The 18460-nt window shown below is 39.6% G+C and overlaps 1 protein-coding gene across 1 annotated transcript in view; it reads left to right on the forward strand.

Annotated features, from left to right (window-relative positions):
- Positions 1–18460, forward strand: part of SORCS3 (sortilin related VPS10 domain containing receptor 3) — a 597388-nt gene that overhangs the window by 528614 nt on the left and 50314 nt on the right. The window lies entirely within an intron of this gene.

Here is an 18460-nt window from a genome sequence, read left to right on the forward strand (position 1 = left end):
TGGAAGGTATGGGGCAAATTGTAGTTGCTATGAGACATCAAAGAAGAGATTGAAGATAGAATAGCTGGAAAAGGTTTTGTGACTCTGCAGACAAGAAGGAGACAGGGAGCATTATGAGCAAACATGGAGCAGTAGACCATGCCTGTCCTGCAGAGGGGACAGTGAGAGGTAGAGATACTTGCAGCAAATTGTCTAGGGCCAATTGCCTCACTGACTCCTTGTATAAATCCAATTCTAATTGGCATAAATCTCAGATCCATTGTTCCACTAGCGGAACTAATAGCCATAGTGAAGGGGGAGAAAGAACATTTTACCTAGAAAATTATACAAACCCCAAAACTGCAGAGGTTAAAAAAAATGAAGACCTTCTTTCCACTCACGAGACTGACCACATGCTTAGCAGGGAACATGCCCTTAAATATAGCCTTAGTGCCACACAGAGACCCAACCCTGAGCATAAATGCATTGTTTAGCCTCTGGTAACTGCATCTGATAAAGTCGTTGGAAATGAACCAGTGCTGCTTCCATTGATCTGTTTTTCAGTTCTCTGCTATTTGCTGGAAGAACCCGATTTTACTTTGCCCAAAGTAAGTCATTCGAGTAATCAGTAAATCCAGTGGAACTCTGAAGTCACTGCCTCTAAGGCTGGCTGCCGGGCTCACATTCTTCAGGTTGTCAACAGACGTCCATCATTTCAGAAGCACACTCCTCCTTGTGCCAAGGAACACAGAAGCAGAATGTATGCTGATTGTAGGGGGTTTTAGGTGATACTGGGATGTACGGGAGGCTGGCAATAGCCTGGAAGGAAAAGATTTATTTTGACCAAAAAACGACTGTGTGTGATGGGGTGATGGCCAAGAGCATGGGTTTTAGAGCTCCACACTCCAGGGACAGGGCTCAGGTTTCCACTTAGCATCCATGTGACCTTGGAAGCCTTATCTGCTCTCTCTCTGAGTTTGGGTTTCCTGACATGGATGTGAGAATTAAGTGGAAATAAGCTCCACAGAGGAACGTTAGAGATGTTTGTAATCTCTCTAGTCTAATGAACAAGATGTGAGTCACTTGCAGGGAAGAACTTTGGCCAACCAGATAGGGGTCCACAAAGATTTTCCCTAATGATTTTAGACTTTGCTGGCCACAGGGTCTTCGATGCAACTACTTGATCCCCAATCTAGTGTGAAAGCAGTCAGAGCCATTCACAATATGCAAATGAATGGGCCTCAGTGTATTCCAATAAACCTTCACTCATAGGCACTGAAATTTGAATTTCATGCAATTGTTACATGTCATAAAATACCATTATTCATTTGCTTTTCTTCCCCTAACATTTAAAAACTGTTGTTAGCTTGTAGACCTTCCAGAATAGATAGCAGGCCAGATTTATCCCACAGGTTGTAGTTTGTTGACTCTGAAGGACAGGGCACATGGAGCTTAATTTACTGTGGCTTGTTACAAACCTAGTGTGAATCTTTGACACAGTTTCTACAAACCTCCCCTTCCCACAAACTCTCTCTCTATTGCGCTCCTTTATGAAATATTGAATAGGCAAATCATTTGGAATGACTTAGAAGTTTCCTCATTTCTTATTCTACCCACATAGGCAGCTCATCTCTTTCAGGAAGCCCTCCTCAGCTCCTTCAGCTCTTACTCGTTCCCTTTCATTGAATTTCCTTTCTTAAGGTGCAGGGTTTGGCACACAGGTGTATTTAGTGTGGTCTGCACTATTTTTAATGGAGTCAAAATTTGCAAAGTTGGAAACATCTGGCAGCATTGAACCTGAATGCTCATAGTCCAGAAGTTTTCTAGAGCTGTATGACAGCTGCCCTTTGGACTGGACATGCTATTTCCTGCCCCACCTGTCTCCTGATGTACATGTGTCTGCTCCAATTCTTCAGCTTACTCATAGTCCGTTCAAGCTGCCCTTCTGGCTCCTGTAAGAGTTTCCATTTGTGATTTCCAATATAGATTCTACATCCACAATTTCATACCTGTGTTGTTTCTTGAAGTTCTCCTTGAAAGTTTCAAACATGCAGTAATACAAAGAATAATCTCATAAGCACCTGTGTACCAACCCCTTGGAATTAATATTATGTTAACACACTATGGCTCTGGCTTCAGATTTGTTTTAATCAATGTACAGGGCATCCCAGTAGAGTTTGTCTTCTCATTATTGCCCATTTTCAGACCCTGTTTTTTTTTATTTCCTCCACAGATCAGTGACTGCCATTAATTTGATATATATCCTTGCAGTGCGTGTTGACACATTTAGTACATATTTAATTATCCACAAACATATATGTAGTATTGCTTTATTTGTTTTTAAGGTGCATAATTTTATATAAATGCTATCATTCTCCTACATGAGTCTGTCACTCAATATTATCTATCTTGGGGCATATCCATCTGGTCCAGACACTTTTAATGTTGTATGGCATTCTGTCATGATATGAATATGTGCTGCTTATGTCTCCATTCTCCTATCAGTGGACCTTTAGCTTATTTCAAACAGTTTTTTACACTATTTCAAACAGTATTCTTGTATCTCTGTGCATGCCTCCAAGTGCCTAGATAGAAGTCTCAGAGCTACAGACCTACAAGTGGAATTGCTGGGTCATGGTGTATTGTTATCATCATCTTTACTTTTGCACGGTTTTCTAATTGTTTTACGCATTGGTCATTTTGGTGGTGGGAGTGTGAGGGATTTTTTAGTCCATCAGAGTCATAGAGTTTACAACTGTCTTATTCATCATCTCCCAGAGCCGTGGACATGGAGGCTTGTGCACGATTGGTAGTCATCAGATACATAGGGATTGAATGATACCATTGGACTGACTGGCAAATATTTAAGGGTAGGGGTTGAATTTTATTCTCTTTAGGATTCTTTTTATCTCTTGGTTCAGAATTTGACACAAAGTTGGAGGCTGAGAAATATAATGCCATGGGAAAACCAGGTGACACTCCTTCTCCTTTCTTCCAGCTCTTTCTATTCCCATGTAGTCCCTCTTGTCCTGAACATCCATCATCTCCTTGTTTGCATCTCTTAGGTCCCCCTTCATCCACCAACTCCTGACTCATCTTTCACAGGTCCACAGATGACTGGTTTCTAACCCACTGATACAGACTTTAAAATTCCAAATTTTAAACTCAAAATTTCAAATTTTAAAACTTTAAAATGTCGGGGGCGCCTGGGTGGCGCAGTCGGTTGAGCATCCGACTTCAGCCAGGTCACGATCTCGCGGTCCGTGGGTTCGAGCCCCGCGTCAGGCTCTGGGCTGATGGCTCGGAGCCTGGAGCCTGTTTCCGATTCTGTGTCTCCCTCTCTCTCTGCCCCTCCCCCGTTCATGCTCTGTCTCTCTCTGTCCCAAAAATAAATAAAAAACGTTGAAAAAAAATTAAAAAAAAACAACTTTAAAATGTCAAAACTAAGATTTGAGAAAGGAATCAATGTTGTTTGGACACAGAAAGAGTCTTTAAATACTTGTAAAAAATCAGCTCTCTTCCCTTTGCCTTGTCGGTTCCAATGCTAAACCTTCAGTTTCTTTCTCAATTTCCCCTCCACCCTCTGCCTCTTCCAGGACTTACTTTCAAGCCTGCTAATCCCTGCTTCTGTCTGCCATCTCACAGATCGGAGCATCATGCAGCTAATACAGGCTCTGTGTGCAGGATCCCTTGCTGCTGATCCCCTGCCTATTTCTATTAAGGTCTAGTTCCTGTCTCACTTTCACTCAGTGTAATTCTGAGGCAGCTGCTGACCTCCTTTAGTGCTAAGCCCATCTACACCCTAATGGGAAAACAATCAGGTGGCATGGACACACACCAGTAGCCAAGGATGTGGCCTAAATTTCTGGAGACCAACAACTGCGGGCTGCTGATGGCTGGCCTTCTCAGAACACTGCTCTTTCCATTTTGATTTGAAATAGGTCCTCAGGAGCTTACTCCATGGAAGTAGAAAGGAAGGCTTATGGGGCAGGAAGCAGGAGAAGGCTTGGGGAGCCTGGGCCTTCCACAGAGAACTAGATATTTAGAAAAGGACTCAGGGAACCACATGTATCAAGCCTCTATTACAAGAACTTATTAGATCTTTATTCAACAGGATGCATTGCATGCTCACTACAAGATAGGCACTGTTCTAAGAGTTCCAGGAGCTGGTCTAAGACATACACAAGGTAGTCAAAGGCTCTTCTGATAGGAAGTTTATGTTCTAAAGTCTCTTCCACACCCTACAGAAGAAAGAACAGTTTTGTATGAGGTTTATTTCAGGTCTAATGCTATGGAATCTGTTGTATAATCTGATTGTGAGCTTTTAATGGTGGTAGTGGTGATGTGGGCACACATGAGATAGGGGAGGGAGAGGAGAGGAGAAGAGAGGAGAGATTGCTATAAACCTCAGGGTACCTCTAACTTTCAGCAATTCTGACCCTGGCTGTGGTTTCTCATTATTACTTGTATCTTAGTTTGAGAAAAAACAACACTGTGAATGAATTGAAAGGAACATTACAGATTATTAAGAGTGGTTACCTCCAATGGGTCCTTTATTTTCTCATCTATACATTTTTTATAGTTTTCTAATTTTTGATAATGAGAAAAGGGAAATAATTTATCAAAATATACATACGAGAAAAAAGTATCTCCTGGATAATGAAAGGAGCTGCATTTAATTATATTTTGGTGATTTTGTAGGTCACACTCTACTTTTGAGGTTGTGACCTAAAGGAAGGGAGAGTCTTAACTACCCACCATCACTTTTCAGTGCTAACTAATGCCCTGAGTAAATTAATACTAAATAATTTCAAATAAATAGGCTACTGGAACCCAATCAAAAACAAGAATGGAAAATAGACAAACCCCACTCATAAAATAAAAATTCAGGAAATTGCTAGATAGTGGCTTCTGATGAAGCAGTGCTCTAAATAATTTCTTCAAGGTCATCTGGTTAATTTATGATGCATTTGTAAGTTATTGTGTATTTTAAAAATTAATGAAAGATTTAATTATAGCAGGGTTGCCTGTGACCTTTTGTGAAATGACTTCATCATAAATCTGCAGGCATTTCAGAACTGTTTTCCAGGTTTCTAATAATTTGCTCTCAAATTAATGACATCCAGCCAGTGAAAGGAGTCAAGCTTGAGTAAAAGGATTGAGTTGGGATTTGCGGTTTCCTAGCAATGGCTAATTCTAAGTCCTGGTTGGGGTTGGCAGCGAAGATGGTGTGTGACTCACAGGAATCCACAGCAGGTTTAACTGTTTACTTAGAGAAATAAATCCAGTGTGTCAATAGGGGAAATTGTCGGTAGCCAGACTAGCTTATTGCAGAATATTTTATTTAGGGAACATTTATCTGCATATCCATGTGGAGGTAACACCTGGACCAGTGGGAAAATTCTTTTTCCCTGGTAACCGTAGTCCTTCTCCCTCATTTATAAATTGAAGGTCTGTGTCTACCCTCCAGCCCGGTTGCCAGCTACCTGTGAAGCTGAACTTAGACTCCATCACTCTGGGATCTCTGACCTTCACCTATGGGATCTCTGACCTTCACCTAACTTAGTGAGAAGAGCTAAGCTGCCTTTGGAGGAAAGCAGGCTCACTTCCTCAGAAACCAGGGCATATCATTGTCTGTGTCATTCTGATGATTCATTTGATTCAGTAGAGTGTACAGAGGAATGCTATATCTTAACAAATCAAAGAAAAATTCTCTCTCTTAAAAGAACCTGGAGCACTTATCTGTAGTTCCAGATTGGCAGGCTAGAGTTTGGAAAACCTGGAGCATCCTTTAGACACAGAAGCCTGAAGGAAAAGCCAGCAAAATGTAGAAGGAAAGTCTTGGCTGAAGACTTCCTTGTTTGCCACAGCCCTGAATATGATCTCTGGTGTACCCTTCATTCTTCCAGTAATGCACTACTGTCACTCCTGGCAAATCACGGCTCAGCCTGCATGCTGCAAAGGCTTCCTGTGAAAGGTAGTCAACGTGGGAGGAAGAGCTGGGTTCCAGGAGTCTTGGGTCCTAGTTCTTTGTGTTCTTGAGCAAACCACTACATCATTGTTTTCCCTAGCCAGCATATGAAGGGGTTGGGTCAATGATTTGTCCCTAATGACCCTTGGATGACTAAGACTTTATAATTTTATTTGTCCTTTTTCATGCCCAAAGGACTCCCAAATAGAGGCAGAACCAATAAAGATTGTCATAGTTCAGGTTCAAGTACATAATCATCCACATAGTTGATGCTTTAGAACTTGAGACAAATTGGGTCATAATTGAAGCTCTCTGGATATATCTTCTCTGCAGATTTTTCTTCCTTCCTCCAATTGGACTTTCAGTTTTATATATCTCATGGGGTTTTTGTCTTTTGTGCAAGAAGCCTATAATGAGCTGTTGTTAAGGGGACCCCCATGCCCAAACCTCAGTGACAAACTATGCAGTCCATGACTGCTAATGAATCATGAGATACTTAAAAGAGATATGGGCCTTGCTAAAAGCACAGTGCTGAAAACTGTGTTATAATATTAGCAGCAACTGCCTAAGTTGGACTGGCTGCCACACCTACTTGCTCTATAATTCTTTTTGGATGAGTTATTTAACTTGAGCCTTAGTTTCCCTATCTGTTAAATAAGAATAATAAATGAAATGACATAATCCATACAAAGTGGTTAATGAACTGTAAGGGTTCAATAAATAATCACAAATATTGATATTCCTGATTATTATTGTTATTTGACTGACTTCTACTAGAGAGCCTACTGTTTGCAGTCTTGTAGAGATCATGGGTATATAAAAGCAAAAGGTACACTATCTGCCCATAGAGTTCTCAGTCATCCAGCAAAGGACATAAAGCAAATTATCATAATTAGATGCTATTACATAAAAAATATTAATAATTTAAAATTATTTACTTCTTAGTTTATACAAAACACTATAAATATATGACACATTTAAACCTCAGCACTCAGTTAGGTACTGTTATTATCCTCATTTTGCACATGAGAAAACGGAAGTCTAATTAATGTGTGTAAAGACTTTCATTGAGTCTGGGATTGGCACTCATATCTTGCCCTATCTGATAATAACACCTGTGTGTTTAACTAGTTCATTCTGCTGGCTCTCAGACAATAAATATATGACAAGGATGGATTGTCATAAGTTGCAAACTTTTAAGAGTTTAAAATCTAGCAAGGAGGATAACACACTTATGTACATAGTGTATTAATTTTGATACCTTCTGGACGTACTAAGGGTAATACCCAAAGTACAGAAAAAATGCTACAAAAATTCAGAGGAAAGATATTTTTTTTCTTCTTAAGGAAAGGAGTGGAAGAGGAGGAAATATCAAGGAAAACATAATAGAAAAGTTAGCATTTGAATTAAACCTAATAGAATAATCTATCAAGAAGATAGAATAATCTCAAAATCTGTAGTGTTATGATTACATAATGCAAAAATGTACAAAAAACTCAAGGAGATATGGAATATTTGCAGTATCATAGGAAATATTTTAATAATTTTCACATGGAAATTAATAGAACAAGGAGTCAAACAAGGAGTCAAATCAAGGAGTATGATTTTGGTGTGAATACTATTAGTAAGTTTTATTTAAAAGACCTATATACAACTTCTACTCAACAAATAGAGAATATATATTTTTTAAGCAAACATTTAATTTTTTTTAAATTGACCATACACTGGGCCCCATGGAAATTATGGACTAATTTCAAAGAGCTGATATAATTGAGGTCTAATTGGTATAATTAGATCAAAATATTAAAATAGAATTATGATAAAGAAAATAAAGGAAAATACATCATATGTTTGGAAACAAAAGCCTGGGTCATTTGGGGGTAGTTTTGTTTTTTAAAGAAGAAATCTAAACAGCCACTATGAAATATTTAGATTTGAAAAACTATCCCTCCTTTCCTTTCACTCCAATGCATTATTTCCCATCACCCCCTCTACTGTTTGACTTGAGACCTGCAGAATGAGTGGGAATTGGACAAAATCAGATGTGGGGAATAGCATCCCCAAGCAGAGGAAAATCAGGCGCTAGGAAATCATGCTGCTTTTGGTGGAATGAACAGAATTATGCTTGAGCGCAAGTAACATGGAGGAGAGCAGGAGATAATATTACAAAGATAGATAGAGGCTACTGTAGGGTGGCTTTTGAATCAAATTCAAAGGTATTATCCTGATAGTCATGACTAGAGCTTATGAAAGTTCAAGGACAAGAGTAGGTACCTTGGGAGTTTTTTACAAAGAGTTTGAAATTACAGAAATAAATACGATTGCCAAGGTCAAGTGTAAGAACCAAGAAGACGAAGACTTAAGTTACCACAGTCAGAAATGAGGGGAAGAAGAGTTAGGTGAGAAGTACACTTACAGAAGTACCAGTAAGGAAAGGAGAATATGGTGTCACTGAAGCAGAAAGCTAGAGAAACTGAGGAAAAGCCTCTGTTTCTGGGGGAGAAAATCAGCATCTGCTCATACAGGACGTCAAAAGCTTAGAAGAGGGGAGAGATCCCTTACACTTGCAATATCTAAGGAATGTTTCTAAGAGGAGGTGACATTTCAGTGGGGGCTTAGAATGGGATTGGGGCAGGCAGAGAATGAAGAAGCAAATAGCACGGCAAAAAAAGGTGTTGAATTAGTAAAATGTGTGTGTGTGTGTGTGTGTGTGTGTGTGTATGAACATGCACATGCACCACCAGGAACTCTGCTAAGTGTTCCACAGCAATTATCATCAGCATATCTATATAATGCACATGTATGCAAGCATCTGTGTAGAGTAGGCATTTGTGGAAAATAAACTAGACTAGTTTGGTTGGAACAGAGGGAAGAAGGAAGAACAGTTTGGAAAAGAATTATGAGGTCCAGATTTGGGATAGAATGCTAGTTCTAGGAATGTGATCTCTATTTTATTCTGTAACTAGTTTCTGAGCAGCCATGTAGTGTCTTTGGAATCATGCTCAAAGACAACTATCTGGAAGCTGGTGGAAAATTGGTTTCATGAATATGGATATATGGTATAAACAAGTGAAACCAGTGAGGAGGCAGTAAGCAGTAAGTACGAGAGCCTAGATTACATTCTTCAGCAGGAGGATGAGCATCCAGTAAGAGTTGGCTTCACATGGATGCCAACTTGAATCCTAGTTCAACCTTGATCTTGAAAATGAACCTAGTGCCTCAGTTTCTTTACATGAAATGACTATACCCATGATTCTCAGGGAATGTGTGTGGGGTTCCAGATTATAAAAACCATGAAGCATTTAGCAGAGTCCCTGGAAAATGATAAGCATGCTGTAAAATATAGCCATCAGTGGTAGCCATTGTTGTTATCAGGGTATGGAAATGGGATTCCCATTGAGTTGGTGAATATGAGAGATTATTTACAAGTGCAATGAAAAGGAATGAGTGTCAGGCAGGAGATTAAGAGAGGGGACCAAGTCAAGGACTGGGTTTCTGCTGACACACAGGTTTCTAGCCTAATGACTGAGAACTTGGCTAAGTCAGCCACAGAGAGAGGAGAGTCAGGAAGGACCTGTCAAGTCATCTTTGGCCTTCTTCTCTTAAAATTTTCCTTAGGCAGATATAAATGGGGGAATTAGTGGTTAGAAGAGCTCGAGATGCAGGTGTAAGAGTCCCTGAGGAAGATAAGGGAAAGGGCAGGTTCTGGGGCAGGTCGATGACAACACTGTATCATCTTACTTGAGTTCAATCAGATGTTCTTTCAAAAATTAGTCCACAGTAAAGTCTTAATCGGACCACCCCAAGCATCATTTGTTCTTTCTTTTGTACATTTCTAGTGCCTTTCTTTCTAGTATTGAATCCTTGTCCTTTTCCTCTCTGAAGGACTGTGATCAACCACTCTCTCCTAGAATCTTCTCTCAGCTTTTACAACCGTGTATAAAGGTTGGTATAATTGGAGGTCAGGAAAAAGAACTATGCAGGGGAGAATCAGGTGACCCAGAATTGCTCTCCTGTAAAGAGAAAAACATCTTCACAGAGCCTGCTTCTCTAATTACATTTAGTGTGGCATTGTTTCCACCTAAATTATAGCAATTATATAACCAGATCCCCTTTGAAATCATTTAATTAATGAGTAGCTAAACCTTTATGTGTATGGAATTCTAATGAAGTTTCTTTTTATTTTTGAGAACCACTTCCTTCCCTCAGATTAATCACTCCCCTCCCCAGAAGTCTCACTCAAGTCTGGATGGTGGGTAAGAGAAGGTATGTTAGGGTCCCAGAAAATCAATTGTTTGTGGAAGTCCAGGATAACAAAGGACAGAGAAGCTGCTGCTATTTCTCTCTCAAGATTGTTTTTGTCTTTCTAAACCCCAAAGGACACACAGATCAACCGTGTTCTTTGGCCCAGAAATAAGGGCAGATAAAGCTATTACTCCAATTTTGAAGAAGTGAATGACTTTGATGGATTAATTCTATCCATTAATCAACCCAGAACTGTTTAATGAGCATCTGTTTTATGGAAGAAGTGCCAGTGGAGATAAAGACGAATGACTCTAAAAGATAAATCTTTTGTGTATGGGGTCACCAGGAGATAGATGGCTTGTACACCTGGAGGTGGGCATAAGGATTGAAAGAAAATAAACTCTTGGAAATTATCTTAAAAGGGCCACATTCCACCTAGACTGTTTCTGCATTCCATCTTTTGAGTATATGTGTCACTGATTAAAGTCATCTTCTATAAGGAAGCTGCTGGTTTAAAAGATGAAGTTATTTGCTCAAGGTTATTTAGCTAATTTAGTGGCAGACCAGGAATAGGGAAAGATATTTTCTATTTCTTTGCCTCATACTCCTGTCACCATGACTAAACCATCTGCGTGTTAAAAATCAAGCAACAGGACAGGAGCACATGAGGGCACTCTCTGACCAGAGTCACATTAGTAATCTAGACATTTGATACCAGAGGAGTTTAAAAAAAAAGAAGAGACAGTCTTTTAGGTTGATAGAGCCAAAGAAGAGGGTGAATCTTAAGCCAAAAACTCTTGTGAAAAAATCCAGGTGACAAGGTAAAAAGAAAAACAGAAGTAATAAATTTTAATTGATTTTTCCTGAAAATCCATATAGTGAGGAATGGCTTAGAGAATTCATTAATTTTGCTTTGGTCAGGAGCAACTTCTTCGAGGGAACTAACGGGCAGGCTACCTGTTTCCAGTCATTTCTATTTATGTATGAGGTATCTACTTTATCCAAGGCTCTGTGTAAAATGTCACACACACACAGACACACACAAAAGGCAAAGCCCTGAATTTGAGGTTAGTATGTATCTTAAAAAGGGGATATTGAGCCAAACCTGTCAAAAGCTCTTGATGAGCAGGGACTTGGATGTGTATCTCTGGGGGTTCCAGCAATAGGAGTGATGGTGATGGTAATGAACATTTGTTGTTCAGTGGAATTTTCAGGATTTCCACATCTTTATCTCACATGATAGGTTGTTTATATGTTGGCGAAAATACACTTTAAGTTAAGAAGTGGGGTTAGGAATACATTTCTGCAGCAGAGGGTCAAAATAGTTTACCTTGGTAATTGCAAGGAAGTGGGACTATGGATGATAGAGGATTTGTGCATGCTAGAAATTATCTTTTTTTTTTTTTGCCAAAGACTTGAGATTGAAACCACACTCTAGAATTCCTCGTTCCTCAATAATCAATTAGTGTTTCTTTATCAAGCAACTACCATTGAAAGGCTTTATGGCATGCAAAAAGTATAAAGAAGATGTGATTTATGTACACAATGGAGTACTGCTCAGCAATGAGAAAGAATGAAATCCCACGATTTGCAACAACGAGGATGGAACTGCAGGGTATTATGCTAAGTGAAATAAGTCAGTCAGAGAAAGATAGATACCACATGTTTTCACTCCTATGTGGAACTTAAACTTAACAGAAGACCATGGGAAAAGGGAAGGGGAAAAAATTGTTTCAAACAGAGAGGGAGACAAACCCATAAGAGACTCTTAAATACAGAGAACAGACTGAGGGTTGATGGGAAGGGGGTGAAGGAGAGGAGAAATGGGTGATGGGAATTGAGGAGGGGACTTATTAGGATGAGCATCGGGTGTTGTATATAAGCGATGAACCGTATGAATCTACCCCTGAAACCAAGAGCACACTGTAGAAACTATGTTAGCTAACTTGACAATAAATTATCTTTAAAAAAAAGAAGAAGAAAAAGAAGCATAAGAAGTGTTCCAGACCATAAGGAGCTTTCTAATTGGTTAACACAAACTTGACCAAAGGTAGGAAAATTAAATTCTAGATAAGGGGTCTAGAGCTATGTTTCTTAAAGGATAGTCTTGGGACCAGCATCAGCATCATCTGTGGAGCTTTTAGAAATGCAAATAATCAGGAGCACCCGAGTGGTTCAGTCATTAGCACTCTTGATTTTGGCTCAGGTGATGATCCCATGGTCTCACAGTCTCGTGGTTGGTGAGACAGAGCCCCTCAGAGGACTCTGTGCTGACAGTACTAGAGCCTGCCTAGGATTCTCTCCTTCTCTCTCAGTCCCTCCCCCACTTGCACTAAGTGGCACCTACTCTCTCTCTCTCTGTCTCAAAATAAATAACTACAGGGGCGCCTGGGTGGCTCAGTTGGTTGGACGTCTGACTTTGGCTCAGGTCATGATCTCGTGGTCCGTGAGTTCGAGCCCCACGTCGGGCTCTGTGCTGACAGCTCAGAGCCTGAAGCCTGTTTCAGATTCTGTGTCTCCCTCTCTCTGACCCTCCCCCATTCATGCTCTGTCTCTCTCTATCTCAAAAATAAATAAACGTTTAAAAAAAATTAAATAAATAAATAAACAAACAAACAAATAAATAAATAAATAACTACACATTTAAAAAAGGAAAGAAAGAAATGCAATGAGGCACCCAAAACATACTAATAAGAAAGTAAGAGAATAAGGCAATCTATATTTAACAAGCCCTCTGTGATTCTGATGGAACAGTGGAGAACCTCTTATCTAGAGATAATAGGACCATTTGAGCTTCTGAGGAAACAGTTCAGTGTTGCTGGAACAGTCATAGAAGTCTTTCTGAAAGAAGTATCACCTGATTTTGGAATCACGTTATCCTTTTAGAGATATTCCATGTCTTGGGTTCTTTCACCCTACCTACCTCTCTTGGGTTTTCATATTAAATTGATATGTAAACCACTTTGTTTCCCCCAAAATTTACAACAAATGGGATGAATATGCAGTGCCTACTTACTGGTGATGAGATCTGTAACTTTAGAGGAGCATTTCCAGTGAATAAGAAACTTTTATCTGGGAAATTAAGTTTTTTTATTTGTTAATCAGAAGTAGTCTGGGCTTTCTCTATTCCTAATCCACCTTGTGGGTGATTATCATCCCAGAGTAAGGTACATGGTTTCTCATGATGGTCATCCTGCTTTGTATGCTGGCTTCTCACTTTTACAAATCCTATTGTGAATTTTAACATCTGTTCTAAGGGTAGTTAGGAAAAGGGATGATAAATGCTTGACTTTAAATTAGTCCTTATTTTATCTCCTGCTAAGTTTGCTGCATTTCTGTCATTTCCTTGGCTTCCATGGGCTCCAATCAGAAGAACTGTGAATGAATGCAATATTGAATGGAATTAGGGAAGCCAGATACATCCAAGAGACCATTTCAGTCACTTATGTCCCATAGGCGGGGGCCCATATTGAACGTTTTTCTTCCCAGAACCAATAATGGATAGAGAGATGGGGAGTACATTACTATCTGAAAGTTCCTAAGGGGTTTTAGTTAGGGTCCACTGATCTTAGTTGGGGTCCAATGAGAAAATGAGCAAAGATTATAGTCCTGACATTCAGTGTTTAAAATTTTGTATCTGGCAAACGTAAGTGATCACATGGGAGAGCAGACTAGCACACTCCCAAGTAAAAATATTTTTGTATCAATTTACAGTTTGAGGAAGGACCTGGGAAACACAGTGTAAAGACATCTGGGCTAGAAGCCAAAGAAATATAGATGAAAGGATATGCCTTGCAAGATTGCAGAAGACAGAGGCTGAATTAGTCCCCAAGTCCTAACTTGGCACCTATTTTTGTGGTCAGTTCTGAAATGAGCTCTCTGAGACTGGAAACAGGTATCCCAGAGAGTTGGGAGGACCAACAACATGGACATCCTTAGAGGGTCAGGGTCAGTTATGTTGGGCACTTGGGTGATGCTTGCATCCTCCTCCAAAGCAGCCCTGGGAGATGGTGAAGCCTGAGCTTGAGGTTCTGTGTTTACTAACTCTTGAGCATTCCTTTCCTCTGTGGGCAAGTTTATCTATTAGAAAGTTCTCTCATATTTTGTAAACTTTCACGTTTTTCTATCTTGTTAGTTTTTTTATACTCACGTGATCTCCCCAGAAGGCCCACTTTTTGGTTTCCCCTCCCCTGCCCTTCCTAAGTCATCTCCCAGTTAACCAGCCATAGTTTTTATAGCACTTCTTGGATAGATAGGTGAAAAGTGATTTTTTTTAAGTTTATTTATTTTGATAGAGCCTACATATGAGTGGGGGCGGGGAGAGAGAGAGAGAGAGAGAGAGAGAGAGAGAGAGAGAGAGAGAAAGTCCAAAGCAGGTTCCACACCATCAGCACAGAGCCTGATGTGGGGCTTGAACTCATGAACGATGAAATCATGACCTGAGCTGAAATCAAGAGTTGGACACTTAACCAACTGAGCCACCCAGCCACCTCCAAAATTGGTCTTGAATCACATCACCATCTGTATTAATTTCCTGTGGCTGCTATAAAAAATTGCTGCAAATTAGGGGGCCAAAAACCCAGAAATTAGTTCTCTAACAGTTCTGGAGGCTAGCGTCCAAGATCAAAGTGGTAACAGGGTAGCACTCCTTCTAGTGCACTGGGAAAGAATTCCTTCTATGCATATTACGTCTTCTAGGGGCTCCAGGTGTTCCCTGGCATGTGGCCACATAACTCCAGTCTTTGCCCTTTCTTCACGTGGCCTCCTCCTCTCTGCATGTTTCTCTTACAAGGATGCATGTCATTGGACTTAGGGCCCACCTTGATAATCTGGGATGTTTTCATCTCAAGATCTTTAATTTGCTTATGTCTGCAAAGGTCCAGATAAGGTCACATTCACAGGTTACAGGGACTAGAACATGCTCATGTCCCGTGGGGGAGTCACTGTTCAATACAGTATGTCATCTTATGTAGTGTCTATTTCAATGGTCCTTAAGGTTTAGGAACTGTGAATCACTTCAAAAATATGATAAAATATATGTAATTTCTCCATAATAAATACACATGTTCCAGTAAATGCATATTTTTATTTAAAATTTCTGGAGATTCAAACTTTACTATGACCACCAAAACCCATACATGTATTCTAGTTTGAGACATTTAGTGTGTATCTTTGAATGGTGACATCCAAAATTGGCTGCCTTTTTCTTTGTGATCTAGTTAATGTAGAATAGGCCTGGATATTGCCTCTTTCATTCTTGATAATATACAGAATTCGTAATTAATGTGTTGTAAGATCATCTCAAGTACTTTTGGTTTCTCTGAAGTATTTACTTACATTAATCACATTGTGTATGAAAACTCTTAAGATGCCACATTATTATTATTTTTTTATTATTGTTGTTATTATTATTATTATTTAACCTGAACTGCATCAAGCATCATTTTCTTTATTCAATACTTACGTAGTTGCCAGGGAAGGACCTGACATATCTTTTTGTTACTTCACATTATTAGATTCAGCCTTTCCCTTCAGTCTGTCAAGACCTTTTTGGGTCCTGATTCTGCCATCAAGCATATTGACTGTTTCTTCCAGCTTTGTGTCATCAGAAAATGTGATTTCCAATGATGACCATTATTTTCATGTCTTCAAGTCATTAATAAAAATGATGAACAGGAAAGAGCAGACAGCAGAACCTTGCAGCTGACTACTCATGCCCTCCCCCCTCTTCGATATTAATGCCTTAATTAGGTACTGTTCAGTCACATAATTTTACTGTCAGATGCCTTGCTGATACCCAGGTAAATTGTGTGCCTCATATTTCCCTCTTCTGTCTGTCCAGTAATCCTTCCATGGAAAGGAATGGCATTAATCAGACATGATGTATTTTATGATCCATGAAATAACTGTAAACTATTTGGAGTAGGTGGAAGTGTTTGGTTTAGCATCACTATTATTCTTCTACTCAGAGTATTCCAATCAGGGAAGACTAGAGGAGGTGATATTTGAATATGAAAAGATTTAGAAAGGTTGGATAGAGACAGAAGAAGACATTCATCAAGGTCTTCTCCCAGTGGTTTTTGTTTGTTTGTTTCTCCTAACAGTCTTTCAGTTTAACTCTTCTCTCTTCAAATAAGTAGAAACTTTTAAGACATAACTGCTTTGGGGGCGCCTGGGTGGCGCAGTCGGTTAAGCGTCCGACTTCAGCCAGGTCACGATCTCGCGGTCCGTGAGTTCGAGCCCCGCGTCAGGCTCTGGGCTGATGGCTCAGAGCCTGGAGCCTGTTTCCAATTCTGTGTCTTCCTCTCTCTCTGCCCCTCCCCCGTTCATGCTCTGTCTCTCTCTGTCCCAAAAATAAATAAATAAACGTTGAAAAAAAAAGACATAACTGCTTTGTTAGAGATTTTAAATGGACTGACTAGTGAACTCTCCATGAAATGAATCAGGACTAGAAGGTGAAAGTACCTCAATGGTGACCTGGCATGGACGTATGGGATTTGGAGACCGATGAATACAGCAAAAATGCAAGAGATCAGAGTAAGCCTAGGGGAGGGATGCTTACATTCACTCTGCTCCACATGGTATTGACCACACAACCCAAGATATTCTAGCCCCATGGCTTCTGCTACTCAGTACTGAGCTAAGATTCTTATAAAGATCATACGTTTTTAGTTTTGTTCTTTTAGTATAGTTGGCACACAATGATACATTAGTGTCAGGTGTACAATATAGTGATTCAGCATCTCCATACGTTATGCTACACTTACTACAAGTGCAACTACCACCTGTAACCATACAAAATGATTACAGTATCATCAACTGTATTTCCTATGCAGTGCCTGTTATCCCTATGACTTATTCACCTCAAAGTCTGTTTTTTTTTAATTTTATATGTTTTTATTTATTTATTTATTTGTTTTGAGAGGGAGGGAAGGGGGAAGAGAGAGAGAGTGAGAATGAGTCGGGGAGGGGTAGACAGAGAGGGGGAGAGAGAGAATCCCAAGCAGGCTCCTTACTGTCAGTGTAGAGTCTGACACAGGGCTTTAATTCACAAATCATGAGATCACGACCAGAGCCAAAATCAAGAATCGGCCACTTAACCAACTGAGCCACCCGGGCACCCCAAAGTCTGTTTGATCTTTTAGACAAGACTATAAAAAGTTGTATTTAACTTTTAAATTGATAGAACATTAAAAGGCATTTCTCAAGGTGTAATATATAAGTTGTACGATCTACAAAACAGTCCTATTTCTTCATCTATTTCACAATTTTAGTCAACTTCCACCCCTCGCAAAGCATCTTCATCCTTCAGAAAGAAGAAGGGACTGTCCCTTGAGGAGTAGTCTCTTAGGTGTCACCACAAGAACGTATGACTGGAAGGATATGAGAATCCGGGGCTGATAAAATGATTAAGTCTTGCTGAAATGGAATCCATCCAATGCCTTGAAAGACTTCAGTTGGTTTAGGTTCCCAGAGTGATTGGTCTCCTCTTTATAGCACTATGATAGATATCTTGCATTGTAATTATAAGACATGCCACCCAAGTAGAGTATGGGTGATCAGTCTTTTTTTCCATTTTTCTAGAAACCATTGGTCATTCATATGTATAGGGCCATCAACTACTGGGCTTTGAAAAGGTCAGTATTGATTAAGTCACATAGATGGTGTGTTTCTTTACTATACATAAATATGAGTTCCTTTTATGGGGCTACTGTGATTTTTCAGGGAAGGGAAAGGAGGGTGTTATTCATGTGAATTAAACAATAGGAATTTCAACTAAAGCACACTTAGATTCTGTCAGAATTTTGGAACTGGCAGCCACACTTCAGATTAGCTAATTTGCCCCCATTCCCACCATACACATACACATTTACTTTACAGATGAGGAAACTGAGTCCCTGTCAGTAGACATCAGTAGATAAAATACCTGTGCTTGCATTAAGGAGAAACAAGAAGGCTACATGTCAAAATATCAACAACAGTTCTACCTGTTGAGTGTAAGATTTTGAACTATTGGGTGATTTTTTTCTTTCTTCATATCTTTCTGTGTAAGGTTTTGAACTATTGGGTGATGTTTTTCTTCATATCTTTCTGTGTTCTCATTGCTTACTATAAAGTACATATATTACTTTTGCAATTAAAAAATGGTTAGTTTTAAACCCACTATGAATACCATGCCAGTTGGCTAGAGTTGTATAAATGGTGGACTTTCTCCTTGGTGACCTTCCAAGACCTCAATTTGGAAGAACCTGTTGAGTCCAGGCC

This window comes from Prionailurus viverrinus, chromosome D2 (genome assembly GCF_022837055.1).
Source record: "Prionailurus viverrinus isolate Anna chromosome D2, UM_Priviv_1.0, whole genome shotgun sequence".
Classification (NCBI taxonomy): domain Eukaryota; kingdom Metazoa; phylum Chordata; class Mammalia; order Carnivora; family Felidae; genus Prionailurus; species Prionailurus viverrinus.